Source organism: Cynocephalus volans, chromosome 1, assembly GCF_027409185.1.
Source record: "Cynocephalus volans isolate mCynVol1 chromosome 1, mCynVol1.pri, whole genome shotgun sequence".
NCBI lineage: Eukaryota > Metazoa > Chordata > Mammalia > Dermoptera > Cynocephalidae > Cynocephalus > Cynocephalus volans.
In genome coordinates this window covers 127,767,222-127,784,465 of record NC_084460.1, presented here as the reverse complement: position 1 = coordinate 127,784,465, position 17,244 = coordinate 127,767,222, and the positions used below count along the sequence as shown (strand labels likewise).

At 37.4% G+C, this 17,244-nt stretch overlaps 1 pseudogene; it reads left to right on the top strand.

Annotated features, from left to right (window-relative positions):
* Positions 1-15,376: 15,376 nt before the first annotated feature.
* Positions 15,377-15,842, top strand: LOC134372426 (large ribosomal subunit protein uL30m-like; annotated as a pseudogene).
* Positions 15,843-17,244: the final 1,402 nt, after the last annotated feature.

Here is a 17,244-nt window from a genome sequence, read left to right as displayed (position 1 = left end):
ACTCAGGAGTCCATGGAGAAGCATCAGGAGGTCCAGGGCCCTTCTGAAATTGTATTTTTAATTCTCTGCTGATATATGTTTCCCAGATTGTGAGGGACACAGTGAATTTTTTTTCAGTTTTACGGAAATTGTAACTAAATAGAAATCAAAGCTGAGAACAAAAGGCTCTGAGGGCCCCAATTCTGAGTCTAGCCATCTGCTGTAAAACCTGCTGAGAAGTCCTACTTCAGTCGAACCAGCATTACTGTCCCTTCTTCTCCCCATCGGAAAGAAGTCTAAAGTTAAACATAAACCTATCCTGTGATCCATGCACTCTTCTAGATATTTACCCAAGAGAGAAAGATCAGATACATCCACATAAATACTTGTACATGAATGTACATACTAACTTTATTTGTAATAGCCCTGAACTGTAAATAAACCAAATATCTACCAATAGATGAATGGATGAGAAATATGTGGTAGACCCATATAGTAGCATAGTACTTAGCATTAAAAAGGAGTGGACTCTTGTTACATGAAACAACGTGGATGGATCTTGAAGTAGTTATACTGAGTCAAAGAAGCCAGACAAAAAAGACTACAGACTGTACAGTTCCATTTATATAAAATTCTATAAATTTTGGTTAATCTCTATGACAGAAAGCAGATCAGTAGTTGTCTGGAGACAGGAGGAAAGAGAGGGAGGAAGAGGGAAAAATTATAAAAAGGCATGAGGAAACATGGAGGTGATAGAGATGTTTATTAACTTTATTTCGCTATGGTTTCACTGGTTTCACAAGTATCTACATGTCAAAACCAATCAAATTATACTCTTTAAATATGTGCAGTTTATTATATGCCAATTATATTTCAATAAAACTGTTTATGAAGGAAAAAAAGTCTAAAAGGACTAAGTTTCCCTTGTCAAATCTGGACAGTCCCCTGGGGGAAATAATAGTACATTTTTTTTAATTATAAAATTTGAACATTCCCCCTCTTCCCCATGACAGACTGCCCACGTGATTTCCAGTGATGGATACACAGTTGTGCCTTTCGGGAAATCTCCAGAGTGAAGAGAACCCCTTTTTTCCCTTCCCTGTTCTAGAGGGCACAGTGTCTATACAGCACAATTGTTGATTCTCTGTTTTTAAATGATACCTCTTTGAATTACTGCAGTGTGTGTATAAAGGCAGCTCTCTTAGCAATTAGTTCTCTGGTGTGCTCCCCGCTCTAACCTTTCTTCCTGTGAAATTTCACTTTTGCTCAAATGCTTTAGAGCTGCTTCGTCCAGGAATAGATTTTCCAGGAGCATGCAAACATAAAAGAGCTTCTAGTGCTCAAAGGATTGACTCACAGATATGTTTTCTTGTTAATTGACACAGTTACTGAGCATCATCAGATTTTAGAAATTCAGTTGAAAGTGTCTGTTTTCCACAGTCATATGGTTTTCTTAGTGTGGGAGCACTAACAAGATAGAAATTTTGCATTCGTAAACCCAGAACACGTTGGTATTCATATTATTTGTGGTGTGGTTTTAAATGGAATGCATCCTTTTAATAAGGCAATTTTAAACTAATCCATAAGAATACATTGTATCACTGTTCATATTCTGCTGGACAGAATAGACCAAAGCACACGGAAGAGAAACACTAACACTCACAAAACCTAGTGAAGGAAAACAGTTTGGGAAGAAACAGCAAAGTCCAGAAAGCCAAGGGAAGTGGAAAGAGCAATGGATTAGGGGGCTGAAGAGCCGAATTTGCGATTTAGGCTTGCCATTAATTAGCTGTGAGGCCTTGGGCGAGTTAGTTGTCTTCTTTGGGACACACATTCTCATCTGTTGAATAAGAGGTTTTAATAAATATTGACAAATTCTATCTCTCCATTAAGGATTAGTACCTTCCTCATGGCATAAAATGGGACAATGTGAAATATCACACTACCCTTAAATTCAGGTTTCTTTTAGTTATACCACTGTAGAAACTGTAAATTGTTTTCTTGCATTATGTAGAGCAACAAAAAATGTCTTTTCTAACATATTTCTAGAGTAAGGTACTTATACCATTTGGTGCTGTGCGGTAGCAGCTTTCTACACAAATGTGTGTGTCTGTTTAATATATATATATTCACAAATATAAATGTCTTGTCGTAAATGCTCTGGCAATCCCAAGTGTACTATCTATTTCTGCCCATTTGCTATAGTTGAGGGAATTTAAGACAAGTGTCAGACTGCACTGACATGACAAATGGAGTTTACTTTAGGAATAGTAAAATAAACATGAGAAACCCTATTAAACAACAGCTCAGCAGATACTTTAATTAGATAATTTCAGGTTTGAAATAATAACACCCTGGTAATTGGAGAACACTGGATGAAAGTTCAATGCCTAGAGCTTAGAATTAAAATTTTTTATTTGGTATGTGGTGTTTGTATGTGCTTGTGCTGCACAGAATCTAAAATATTTATAAAATCTAGTCTGTTTTTATTCCTGTAAACCATTAGAAATTAAAAACTTCTTTATTTCCAGTGCCATATTAATACACACACACACACACACACACACACACACACACACACACACACACACACAAACAGTCATAGGCCATTAGTGATACAGATTTTTTTTCTTTTTTCAAGGGAATTTTAAAAACTTTTTTCTGAATACAATGAGTAACATAAAATGAGGGAAAATGCTAGAAAAGTGATCATAGTTTGTCCTTAAGTGACAACCAGGAAATATTTACCTCAATGGTTTTATAATAGTCCTTGGGCATACAGAGGTGATAAAAGAATTTTAGTGGACTTTCTCACAATGATCATTTCTTCCTAAGACTCTCTACGGTATGAGTCATCAGACTTTTCAGAATTCATCCTTCCTTCCTTCCTTTTTTCCTTCCTTCATTTCTTCCCTTCTTCCTTCCTTTTTTTCTATTGTTATCTTATCACTAGGAAATCTTTAAAACTTTCAATTTTACATGATTGTTTTCCAGAACTTCACATATAAGAATCTGCTGTACGAAGGAATCGAAACGATGCCCAAATTTCTCCCGCAGGTGGTCTGCGTGCTTCTCTTGCCCCCTGGTTTCTTCTTGGCATTGCTACTGATTAAGCCTGTATTCAGGGCCTTGGAAATTCCAGTTTTTGTTTATTGTTCAAACAAACCCCTTTTAATAGCAATGCATGTAAAAAAAAGACTTTCGAATTTAATTTATTCCTGTATAATAAGGCTGCTAAGAAAAGAACAAGGTGAAAGCCACACTCCTTTGTTTTAGAAGAAGCAGAGTCTTTAAGACCCTGGCTGGCTCTCTGCTCTCCCCTGCAGCCTCCCCTCTCCGACAGAGGTCTAATACTCCATACTAGACATCTTACAGTTCCTGTCAATTGCCTCTCACCTCTGTGTCTTTGAATACGTATATCGACTGTTAGAAATTCCATTGTCCTTTCCTTTTCCTTCTCCTCTTCCAGCTAGTTCTAACTTGTCCCCGAAGACCTGATTCAGGGCTTCTCTTCTGGAAAGTCAAAGTCTTACCCCACAACCCACCACCAGCTCCAGCCAGAAGATGTGTGTGTCTTGCTCTTTGCTGTCATCTCGTACACATGAAAATCGTTTCACTTGTCTCTTTGAATTGCAGTTATCTCTGTGAATATCTGCATCTCCCAAACAGACAGTGATCCACTTTAGAGCTGGCATGGTTTGTTCACTCTCTCATCCCCAGAGCTAGCCACATACCTGCTGGCCCTTAGTAAGCGCCCAGTCAGTTTTGGATGAATAAACAAATGAATGAATGACCCACCTGATGAATTTAGGGTTTTAATCTGGAGAACTCTAATAGGCACATGAGAGGGGCCAAGATATTCTGAAGTACTGTCATGGACATAATATCCAATCTTTATTAGCTATTATTGCTTAATAAGTGCTATCCTATGTTTCAAGTCCTTCATATGTATCAGGTCATACAATCCTGGAAAAAACCCCGTAAAGTGGTACTATCTCTATTCTCATTTTGCACATGAAAATCTGAGGCACAGAGAAATTAGGTAGGCTGAATAACTTTGGACAGAAAAGGGTAGAGCCTTTCAAACCAGAGACTCTGACCCCAGAGCCTACACTCTTAACTATCTAGACAGCAACTAGAAGAAAAAAGACTATCTCCAGTGTCTGTGCACTAAGCTGACATACATTTTGAACTCAATCATTGTCTCTATGATGATTTGTTCTTAGTGACATGAAATCTCATTAAATGGCAATGGCTTTTGCCTCAACAGAAAAAAATATCTTTTTAACAATTAGAGCTATCCAACACATTGGAATGGACTAGCTCTGAAGCCACTCCTTTGTAAGAATGTGTCAGAAAAGGTTGAGCTACCACTTAGAGGGGGATGTTAGAACTGGAATTCATGCATATGAGAAGAATTAGGTGCTGGTAAGTTGTCAGCTTTAATGCAGCGTAGTTATGCTCTGGCCAGGCATATAGTGAGATACAGTGAATACAGTACAGAACTTGTCCAAATGACTTCACTGAGCTCTTTTCAAGAACCAAGACATCATTCAGGTCCAGATCAACAATTTTCTAATAGTAGACTTGGACACAAGGTTCTGTGGAAAGCACATTAGATAAAAGGATAGAAGACATATCTGCCGTTCACTAGTCAAAGGACTTTAACTAACATTTAATCTTTATGAGCCTCAGTTTCTTCAGCCCTAGGATGGGCATAATAATAACTTCCCTACTTCCAACATGTGGGCAGCAAACAAGATTTTTGAAAGTGGGAAAATGTGCTATAAGTATAAATTGTCTTGAAGGAGATATAAAAGATATGTAAAGTTATGAGAAAAGCATCAAATCATATCAGGTAGCTATACACTTATTCTGCCTATAATGAATACCAGTTATGGGTAAAAACCCCTTATAAATTTTTCAGCATGATTAAGATATCTTTGTAAATAAATGTCCCACTCTCATGGCCCGAATATATTAGATTATCTCATATGAATGATACCTCTTCCTGGATGATATTTTCTGTGTTTTGACCCTTATACCAAAATCACAGGACTTAATGCAGCCCTGATTATTTAAAATTTTTAATTGGGAGGTCAGAGACACATTAAAATTTTTAAGGTTGGCAGTGTGAGAATCATTCTTTTTCTGTTTTCTGAACATTAATACAATGCTCAGTACAACATCAGCTGAGCATGTCCCATAATAGCATTTGTTTTGATAACAATAATGACAGGAACATTTGTATGTGCAGCTTTGGACTATGGTTTCATCTCAAGGGCAGGTAACCTTAGTCAAGGGAAGAAATTGGTCAAAAAAAAAAAAAGTGTGTGTGGGGGAGATTACATACCAATGAGACACATTGTTAAATGATTTTAGGTGCAATTTAAGAGAAAGTAGCTCTCAGAATAAATAGGAAAGAGTAAAGGAAAAAGTAAAAGAAAAGAAAAATAATGTGAAGGAGCAAAATGAGATGATGGGGAAACTCAATGAGAGAAAAATAAAAGAATGAGAAAAAGGAGGAAAAGAATTCACAAAGAGTTGAAGAAAAGAACAAGTCCTCAGTATCTGTTTTGCTGAACAGTGGAAGGGGTTCCCTGAACACCACTGCTCTCCCAATTTCCGGAGATGGATTAGCAAATTAATATAAACTGAGCATAAATTTGCTGACTGTAGTGGCAGGGAGTCACCTTGGACCTCATCAGCATTGCTAAACATCCCTCGTAACCTTTCCATTATCACTGAGGGTCTGCTCAGCACCAGACCCAACTGCTCCAATAATTTCAATTACTTTCCCTGACAAATTTTATGTTTCATGTATTTTAGTGGCCTGATAATTATGATTTCTCTCATTTCTCGCTATCGAGCTTAATGGGTTCCAGCATGAGTGTGCAGTTTCAGAAATGAAGTTCCACTTGAATTCACAAGTTATTATCTACTTTCATTAATGGAATTGGAAAAGAGAGAGTGGAAAAGAGATAAAGAATGAGGAAGAAGGAAGAGATGAGTGAGCAGGAGGCGGGAAGAAAAAGAGAAAACCAAAGGGCAGGATTGAAAAATAAAAATCAGTCAAATGGGGGTGGGGAAGCAGACTAAGTATAAATAGAAAGTGGAAAGGAAAGTTTGTGGGTAACCTTTCTTTTAAAAAAAAATACGTAAAGCACTGAATAGGTTATTTCCATTAAAAGACATATGACTGAAGAAGCAGCATAGTGTGTTGGAAAATTCTCAGGTTTTGCAGCTAGGCCACACTGGATTTGAATAACCTTCTTTACTTACTAGTTGTGTGATAATAGGCATGTACTTGACCTCACTGAGATTCATCTCTATATGAGTAATAACACTCACTCTACAGGACTAATTTCCTCTCCTCTTCTCGGTTTCTCTTCCATGCATGTGTGTATATGTGAACAAACTTTATGGAATAACAATTTTGTACAAGAAATTGTGCTGGTGCAGGGAGATGGGCTCCCTTAGAGGTTGCAGAGCTGGAGGCAGAGACGTACGTACAGTTCAGTTTGCCTGGGAATTGACTCAACTTTCTTTCCACATGAGGGTGTGACCTTACTCCCACTGTCTGGCGTAAGAAATAAGAGTGTGCAATTTTGAAAGCACTCCCATTAATGGAAGCCCTAGTAAAGATTATTCGCACCAGTTTTGCATGATTATCATGGAAGGTCCAAAGAGAAAAAAATCATGATGCAAAACATCCAGGAGCTCAGATTCACAGAAACTGTGTGAAATCAATGTCACCAGCAGCTTTGTGTCACCTGCCAGGGTACAGCCATGCTGCAGCAGGCTCCAATTCCTCCTGCTCTGCAATTTTGGGCCAAATAATTAAAAACTTAACCTAACCTTACTGTGGGGTTGTGCATGTCATCTCTTACAACCAACCTTTAATCCATCTGAAAAGATGGAGTTGGGAAAAGTAATGCATAGAAAGATGAAGAAGGAATAACTCTTGCTTTCAAGAAGCTAACAATCTAACAAAGATTTAAGATAAACATACAGATAAGTGTACTAGGAAATCAGTATGATAAATGCTGTAAGAATGGCACATAGCATCAGACAGGTTTAAAGAAGGAAAATGTTATAACTATTTCTAAAGTTTCTCTTTTAATAAAGGCCCAAGTCATAAGTCAAAGGAATGAATCTCTAGTCTTAGCATTTCAGGCATCAATGGGTTACTTGGGATAATAAAAGGATTACAGAATCCTTCCTTATGTCTCTGAAAATATATCACATAGATAGCAAAAACTGAGCCCTGTACTGCAGGCATTTAAGGTGATAAAATGATGAAGATTTAGAAAGAAGAAATACCCAAAGAAACATAGGAATTAAAAACTTAAAAGGTAACGAAAAGCAGCAGTCATGCAAAAATAATAATAATAACCACACATGAAAATAGCTGACCCAATGAGTCATTTAAAAATGCCTTTAGCCTGTATTCTGCAACTGAAAGGGTATCAATTTTCTCAAATGATCCTAATAGGACTTCTGAAAGATAGCTCATTTTCTTCAGTTTAGTTAAAATGAAGTAAAAATGGTTTCCCTATTTAATGTGGACTGAACAAAAATAACTTATAAATTGGACAATGTTCTCCTCACTCACCAAGTACAATTCTGCAAAGGCAACTAAAGATAACTAGAAATTTCCTAAGATGATCTATGCTTTTTCATGAATATATTAAGGAAGACCATTCTCTGGGAGGAATTTGATCAGTTTACCAATTGATTGACCCAACCAACTTTTAAAATAGCCCCTTTTAACCTTTGTATTTCAGTGGTGCACTCCACTCCAGAGGCATAAGAAAGTAATGTTCTAACTTTGAGTCATTAACGCCAGTTTTCTTTTAAGCAACATGCAATTGGTTTCGAGGCTGGAGTAGGAGGAAGAATTTAACTCCCTTGGTGCTGAAGTAAACTCTGTAGTTGAAAGGCAGGCTGCCTTCAAATGTAGTCCCTATCAGCCTTGGCTTTCAGAAAAAGCACACACTCATTTCAAAACTGGTGCATATCTATCCTACCCCAGGCATTTTGAGCTGTACATGGAATACAAGGACAAGTGAGGAAATCCTGCCCCCTGAAGCCCCCATGCTCTATTTGGATCGACAAACACACAAGGAAATATTACAGCCTTCTAAGAGAGGTAAGAACAAAATGCTGGGGTGGCTGGCGAGGAAGAGAGGGGGCAGCTCATTGTGTATCAGGAGCAAGTCGCAAGCTTCGTGAACAGGTCACATTTCAACTGGGCCTGGAGGAAGTCCAGGAATGTGCCCTGCAGTGAAGGGAAGGAAAAAAATTCACATGTCAAGAAGATTCTACACAAACTGCTGTTCTCAAGGTTGCTTAAATATTCAGGCAAATACTGTTTGTCTTACAACCTACTTATTGACTGTTCCCAAGTTGCTACTTGACTGAGACAGTGTTTGTGGCCCATAGAAGGCTTTAGCAGTAGTTAAAAAAAAAAATCAAACCAGTGACAGCTCTAGGGACTCTCACGGCTGAGACCAGTTGAATTTGGTTTCTCTGGGTCACAAGACTATTTTAGGATCACATTTAGACCCAACTTAAGAAATTTGACATTGTTGAACTTCTAGTCTCATTATCTTTTATAATGGCCTACTTTGCCTAAGTTAATCATGACAAAGAAGCATTTGAATGTTAGTACACAGATGGTAAAGAGAAAGGACCTAAGGGAACCTAGACTTCTCCTGCTCAGAATTCATCAGCCCACTGCATCTATTGAGGCTGTGGCCCCAAACCCAATTAGCACCCATGAATCCAGAATTTCAGAGGCAGCTCTAAGGTCTCCTTGGCCCATTTTAGCTGCTTAAGAGCCTTAGTTTCTATCATGTCTACTTTCCTCATCCAAAGGTCAGCTGAAATAATAATACATACAGAAATTTTGAAAAGTAGAATGAATATTCCATTTGAAGTCAAAGATTCCATAGCTTGCTAAAATGACTCCTAACGTACTTTGAAGAATAAAACCTTTCTCTTCTCTCCAGAGCTTTTTTCCTACTTTCTGGAAGTTATGCTGTGTTTCCTGAACTACAGCCATGTTAATTTTGTGAAGCTCAACTTATTCATATCTCTGAATATGAGGAATATAAAGAATCCCCATGCTGGCCGTAAGTATTTGTCTTTTCTTTTTTTTTTTAAAGACCATGGGACCAGTTGCCTCTGTGATTAAATATAATTTCTGAAATAAAATATGGGCTAAAAGTTATCTTTTAACCTTTAAAATTAAATCTTTAATGTTTTTTATATCCTGATATTAGGCTCAATATTTTATAGATATTTTTAATAAGCATCTGTTAAAAGGAAGACTCACCTTAAAACTCTAAAGGAAATAGGAGTGATAAAGTTGAAACACGAAGGGTGTAGAGGATGTTTTATAAAAGGTTGGTAGAATTTACAAGTCCCCAGCATCTGCTCTCACCCCTGGCCCCAGTCCCAGTAGTCCCAGTATATTGATTAGCAGTATGATTTGTTATATGAAAGAATATTTGGAGCACTCATTAAAGACTCATTATACGTCAGGCACTTTACATAATTTAAGTCTAATTTTCACAAACACATATTTATTATTGAGAAAACAGATTCAGAGCTCAAATGACTTGCCTTGGGTTATAGATTGAAGTTAATGCACAGCAAGGATTTTATCCTTGTATATCTAAACCCAAAACCAAGTCTTTCCCTTTTTCTGCCAATTTCCTATTTACATGACTTCTAAAGGCCAGAAGAGCTCAAAGTCCAGCTCTTTCTCCCAGTTTTGTAGCTACAGTCAAGTTGCTTAACCATTTTTTTAATACACAATTAAAATCTAAATTCTCCAGAAATATTAAGATGCCTTTTCTATCCTCTTGCTTTAAGAGATCTTAGTACAGGACTGAAGAAGAAACATCTGCCTGATAGTTGGTCAAGTTGTAAAGAGGAGCTTTGAGTTGAGTGAAGAGGATTCTGTTGCAGGAGAAGGTTGGAACATGGAATTAGAGTCAGAGATTTCTCTATTAAATTTCTGTCCAAGAGAAATACGATTCAGGCCACAAATGTGAGCCACAAGTGTAATTAAAAATGGTCCAGTAGCCATGTTTAAGAGTAAAAATAAACAGGTGAAATTAATTTAAATAATACATGTTCTGTAATCCAATGGTTCTAAAGGAATAACATTTATTAAATATATTTTTTGTTTTTATTTCTTTCATAAATTTAGACAACAATATACATATTGTTTCATTGCTTGCCTTTTCTTCACATACTAATATATCTTGAAGTTGTTTTCATATTATTACATACACAAGGGGACTTCAAAAAGTTCATGAAAAAATTTGTATTATCTTTTTTTTTCCTGGATAATCAATGATAATCAATTATGTTTTAAGTGTAAAAAATGGATGTAAAATTTTAACATATAATTTGATAATTTGATGTAAAATAACATTCTTTTTTCATACAAAATCTTTAAAAGTCTGGTGTGTGTGTGTTTTACATTCATAGGACATCTTTATTTAGAAGAGCCACATTTCTTTTTTTATTGAAAGGTAATTGATTATATATATTCATGGGGTACAGAATTGAATACCAATACATGTATACAATATGCAGTGATCAAATCAGGATAATTAGTATACTCATGTTTACAAAATGTAATCAATCTTTGTGACCCTTAACTAGTTTCTAGCTAACCCCCCTCCCTCTCTCCCTTCCCACCTCTAATAACCACAGTTCTGTTCTCTTTTTCTTTGGTTCAATGCTTATTGTGATTGTTTCTTTCTTTCTTTCTTTCCTTCTTTCTTTTCTTTCCTTCCTTCTTTCTTTCCTTCTCTTTCTTTCTTTCTTTCTTTCTTTCTTTCTTTCTTTCTTTCTTTCTTTCTTTCTTTCTTTCTTTCTTTCTTTCTTTCTTTCTTTCTTTCTTTCTTTCTTTCTTTCTTTCTTTCTTTCTTTCTTTCTTTTCACTCCCACTTATGAGTGAGAACATGTGGTATTTCTCTTTCTGTGCCTAGCTTATTTCACTTATAATTTTCTGTAAGTTCATCCATGTTTCCGCAGATGGCAGAATTTCAATTTTTTTTTAATGGCAGAGTAGTATTACATTGAGTATATATACTGCCTTTTCTTACCCAATTATCTGTTGATGGATTCCAACTCTTAGTGGAAGAGCCACATTTCAAGTGCTCAATGGCAAAGTGTGGCTAGAGATTATGGTACCGGACAGCATAGCCCTCGTAGGTTAAGATGAATGTTCTTTAAGTATAAGAATTTGAATATTGATAATTGGAGGAGGATAAAAACTCCATCACTGAGAGTGAGGAATTGTGTGGAAAGGAATGAAGAGGGCAAAGAAACAAACACGTAGAGCAGGCATTTCACATCAGTAATGCTGACTCAGCAGAAAATTACAGTTCTCCCCATTATATGGATGCGAAAGCTGGAGGTAAGAAAAATTCAGTAACTTGCCTAAATTTCTACCTTCTGCTATTGTATCAATCAGAGACTGTCCAAATCAACACTTTGTATTTATGTTCTTCTCATTGCATGTAGTAAAAATAAATAAATAAATAAATAAATAAATAAATAACCTGCCAGCTGCCCTGAGTCTACATTGCTGTAATGAGGCAGACACAGAGGAGATATACAAAGGGGCAAGGTGGAAGGAGGATAGAAAGCTTGAAAAGGACTGTGTTTCAAAGGCTGTAGCTACAACTCTTACGCCCTGAAGGTGTTAATGAAGGCAGGGAGCCACGCCCCAGGCAGCTGTTGTACTACATAGTTGTTATTCTAGAGACATTTACCTGCTGCTTTCTTGGTGCTGTTTCAGACCAAAAGCAAAGGATTGGGTTTGACATGTCATTAGAGAACATAGGTGGAAGAAACTGAAGAAACTCCTGAAAATGAGTTTGATGAACAATGAGAGGAGTTTGTCCAGTGGCTTGCTCAGGACATGCAGACAATATGATAGATTCTTATCTGACTGCACAATTTCAGTATGTCTCCTGCCTTGCATTTTTAAATGCAAAATAATTATATTTCCAACTGTATATGTGAAATGCAGATAATCTACTTTTTGTAGATATAGATTGTAAAGTAACCTGCATATGCCATGGTGCTGAGAAGATTTTTATCACGTTGTTCCTATAAAGTCAACTTGGAAAAATAGAAAAGGGGCATCAGGTAGCTCTAATAAGCCTTACTTTCATGAAAACTGTCTAATGAAGAAAGTCAAGTTATTTTCAGCTAAGGATCATTGCTGAGAGGAAAGAAAAGCCAAATGAGCTGAAGAGTAATAAGACCCTCTTTAAAAATGGAATCATAATGAATTCTCATTTCTATTTGGATAAGTATATATTTTACTCTTAATTACCTAACTTATAGGATTGTGAGAGAGTAAAAGAGTATATTCATTCATTCAAAAAATACTTCCACAATTTTTTTTTAGCATCTACTCTGTGCCAAATTCTGTTCTAGACTCTGGTTATACAGTAGTGTAAGGGAGGGGAAAATATCTTTTCCTCTTCATGTCTTAGGTTCATGGCTGAGACCACTATAACAAAAGGCACAAGAGAAAAGCATACAAATTTGTTTAATATATGTTTTACATGACACAGGAGTCTTCACAAGGAAATGAGGATCCAAAGAAATGAGTAAACCTGGGTACTTCTACGCCAGGTTGGATGAAGAGTAGACACTTTGGAGAAACACAATAGGGCAAAAAGGGTATGATCGAATGGTAATAAGCTGGAAGAAACTGAGCTGAGCAAAGCCTGCTCGTTCCAATTCTCTGTGACTGTTTTCAGAGATAAGAATGTTCCTTTCCTCTGGGTACCTGGAGGGCAACTTTCACATGAGGGTCTTGTGATCTGCTTCAGGGGAAGGCCAGAAAATACTTCCTAAGTTTTATGACCTCCTTCTGGGGAGAAGGGTAGGGGAAGGTAAGAGGGGCCTTCCTGCTATGCTGCTTCTCAGTTTCCTTCAGCTTAAAATATGTAATATGCTAAGGTGTCATATTTGGGAGTAGCATGTCCTTAACCCCATCAGCGGTACGGCACAAGCTACAAGCTAAACCCTCAGCTCATTTTCTGTTCATGGAAAGTGGGAATGCCATTCTCTGTGATCTTTCCACTACTATGGAGACTTTGGAAGCTACATTTAAGGTGGGGTAAGCACATGGTTTGATGGAGGCAGAATCACCACTTAGAGGAGAACAATAGGAATATTGGTTTTAGACTTGAGGTGAGCTAGAGATAAGCGTCTATGTGACAGCAGCTAGTGCTGCCTTAACTAATGTAAGCAGAAACAGCAGACTTGCTCTATGCCCTCTTAGTCTTACATTCTAATAGGACACAGATGATAAATAAGCCACACAAATACAGACATTTGGTTTATATATGAAAATGTTAAGTCTAGATATAGAAGGGGCCCACATAATTGTTTTAGGTGCATGCTAAAAGATTGAAATGTGATGATACAAAAATAATTTACAACTTTAGAATAATGTGTCTCTTTCTCTCTCCATCCTGTCTCCCCTCCCCTGTGCAATTTATACACATACATCTGTTACCTAGTATAGTCTATTTTCTGAAACAGGGTGGACTCCAAATTATATGTAGTAAACAAAATCACATCATCTTAAAAATTTCAGTACAGTATTCTCTTTACTGCATGATAATCCACTTGCAAAAAGATGTGAATGCATCTTTTTCTGAGCAATAATGAAACATTGGTTGGCTTTTTAACTTTTTCCCATGAGCAAGAATAGAAATGCTGCATACATAGCCTTGTGGTAGAGCAGCAGAAAGAAGAGTGAAGTAGTAATTAAAGAGGTCTGTAATCTAGTCCTAATTACTTGGCATTAGTAAAGATAAATACTTCTAGGGCCTTAGTCTCCTCATCTACAAAATTGGAGGTTTGGGCTAATTGGCCCATAAGATTCCTCCCATCTCTTCCATTTCCACTTTCCAACTTCTGAACCTAAATCTTTTCGGGGAGGGGGGGAGGTCAGGGAGATAGGAAATGGTAAAAGCATGTCTCAAATGCAGTGCTCGGGAGACATTCTGTATGGTTTGCAGGTTCACATGATGGAACTCAGTATGCGAATTCTGAATCTTTGACTCTCAGAGACCTGACACATTTTCTAGAAAAAGGAGCCTAAAGAGACATTGGAAAATTCTAGGTGATGCAGCAATTCTACTAGAATTATCCAAAAATACTGCCCATGACTTTTGCTTCATTTGACCTCTGTACTTTTGAAGCAGATGAGTATACATACGTGTGTGTGTGTGTGTGTGTGTGTGTGTGTGTGAGAGAGAGAGAGAGAGAGAGAGAGAGAGAGAGAGAGAGAGAGAGAGAGAGATTCTGATCCTCCAAAGCTCTGAGCCTCCTTTTAAAGCTTGACGCTCACAAAATAAGAACTCTATTGTTTTTAACAATTGGGTCTCTCTCCCCAGCTTCCTACCCCCTGCCCAGATTCTCTCTTCTCGGTGTTCCGTCTCAGACCCCTCTCTGCTGTCTGGCTCCTGCTGCTGTGCATTGTGATTTAAGATACTCTATGCTTTTCTTTCCTTACCATGGTGCCTTTGATTCAGATACAGACAGATACATTATTGATCAGATTTCGGCTGCTGCTCTTAGCTTGCTAGAGCTGCACTAGTAACTAATAAGCTAGTAAGAGGAGAACAGTGAACAGAGCTTGCCTCCTTTTAAAAAGCAAGTGGATGATAACTCCACGGCCTCCATTTTGGAACCTTTCAGAAATGCTACCTGCTTTCCTGCTAGAATCCCGTTGCTTATTTGGTCAGGCAGCTTCAGTGTGCAGAGGCTGGGTGGTCCACACGCGGTGGCGAGGGCCTGCTCAGATGTCTTGTAGTGCATGAGTGTGTGGGCTCTTTGCTAAATGTTTCATGTAAACCTGAAGTAGCCATCTTGAGCCAGATTCTTTATAATTCTATTTAATATTTGCCACCAACCTATGACGTAGTTATATTATCTTTGCATTCCAGATGAGGATATTTACGTTGAGAAAACTCATGTGCCTAACACTAGATAAGTTTGTCACCTCTCCTTGTTGAAATAAATCAAATTAACATCTTGAGTAAAGATCACAGCAGAGCCATAATGGAAATTCAGGTGTTCAGACTCTGAACCTATTACCTTCTCTTGATACTAGAGGCTGCTATGCTGGGAATCCTCCCCTGCTACTCACTCTTAAAACCTTTTCTGTGTCCTCAGAGCCAGACTGAAAGAGCTACAATAAAGGATTTGTATTGTCTTACCTAAAGTTTCTCCCTTTTTTGACATTCAAATGCCCTATTCCGGAATCTTCCCTTCATTGGGGAAGTCCAGGATGAACATGTAGTGGGTGCTGCCTCTAAAGAGAATGATCACTACACTTATGGCAGGAATTTTGCATTCAGTAGTTCAAAGGACCCCAGGCAGACTACAGACTGTGACAAAAGTTGTACAGATTGGATACATCACAAATTTACCAAGTCAAGAATTCCAGATAAAGTATTTCAGCTTTCATCTACAGATCATGAAATTGGTGGGGATCCACAGTACCCTCGTAAATGGCCCACTGTTACCAGAATAAACAGTGCAAAAAGATGTCCATGTTGGAAAAAAGGTATAATAAAGATGCTTGGATTAGAAAAAGCACATACGCCTCAAGTTTGCAAGAATATCCTTCAGTGAATGCAAAACTAAAAGTGGTTAAACATTTGATGAGAATCAAGCGCCTGACGTTGCCACAAGGACTTCCAGCAGAAGAGGACATGTTCAACATGTGCCTCAAGAGCACTGGGGAATTAGTGGTGTGGTGGCATCTGAAGCCTGTGGAGCAAGAGGGAATTGAGTCCTAACGCCAGAGCAGCTTCAGATTAAAAAGTGCAAATTGTCTTCATTTAAAGATGGTGAGAAAGTGTTTTCATTAAAATATATTTTCAATACCAGTCCAAAAAACACAAAAAAACAAATGCCCTATTTCAAAATATTTCTCAAATTTTTGAGTGCTCATACTCTTTAACCCAATAACTCCACTATTATAGTTATGCTTACAAAAATGAATGTGTGTGTGTGTGTGTGTGTGTGTGTGTGGACATACACGTACAAACATGATTATTCTAACTTGTTATAGCAAAACCTGGAAAAAACCCAGGTAGTGCTTAAATAAGTTATTGTACATCCATAGAATTGAACACTATACAGCTATTTAAAAAATGAGGTAGACATATGTATGACGATTTTGAAAAATCTCTAGGTTATGTTTTTAAGAGAAAAACATTTTCATAGTCTGAACTCTTTTGTCAAAATTGTCTATTATCTATCTATCATCTATCTACCTACTTATCCATCCATTCATCCATCTAGCTTACCTATGCTGGTTTACTTATAAAAATTTTATATTTTGCTGAGAGTGTAGATAAAATCTGTTAAAAGCAACATCCACTGGGCAGTGTGGCCACTGAAAGGGGAAACTTAACATTTTATGGTTTAACTCTTTGCTCTTTGTGCTTTTTGAATTTCTAACTCTGTGCAGATATTGCTTTCATTTGTAAAAGGATGTCATGTCAACATAAGTTTGTGGACTCTACTGTTATGGAGAATGTCTCTTTATTTATTTCTATATTTCAAAATCTGCCTCGTCCCCTTTTTAAAAAACGCCCTAATATTAAGCCTTAACAGTTATATATAAATATGGTGGCAGTGACTTTCCTGAAAATGAGTTTCAAAAAATGAACAGAGAGAATCATGGGGTTATAAGCCCTTAATGGTGGGTGGAAACACAGAGGAGCAAAAGACAGTACTGTGAAGGCAGAGAGGAGCGATGCTACACAGTTTGCTTCTCCACATTGCATGGTGGCAATGAGGGGGAGGTCTGCACTGGTAGTTAGGAAAATTGGATTCCAGCCCTGCTCTGCCATTTACTACCTCCTGCTCATGCCACTTAACCTCTCCTAACCTCAATGTCTTCATTTATAAAATAAGGGAATTGTGTTGGATGATTTCTGAGGTGCCTTCTAGCTCAGAAATCTATAAAATTCTATGAAACATCATCCTTTCTCTCACCACATAATTGGCAGGAGGTGGTAATGTAATAAGATCCGGAACATAATTCATCTTTCAATGTACATTCTCACTGTCCTGCAGATAGAAGAAGTTGATAGGTCCTGTTTTTCTCCCTCTTCTTATCCTGATTTATAAAAGTGAGGGTGAACTCGCTATATGAACACCAGGGAACCTTTTATATGCTGGGAAAATCTA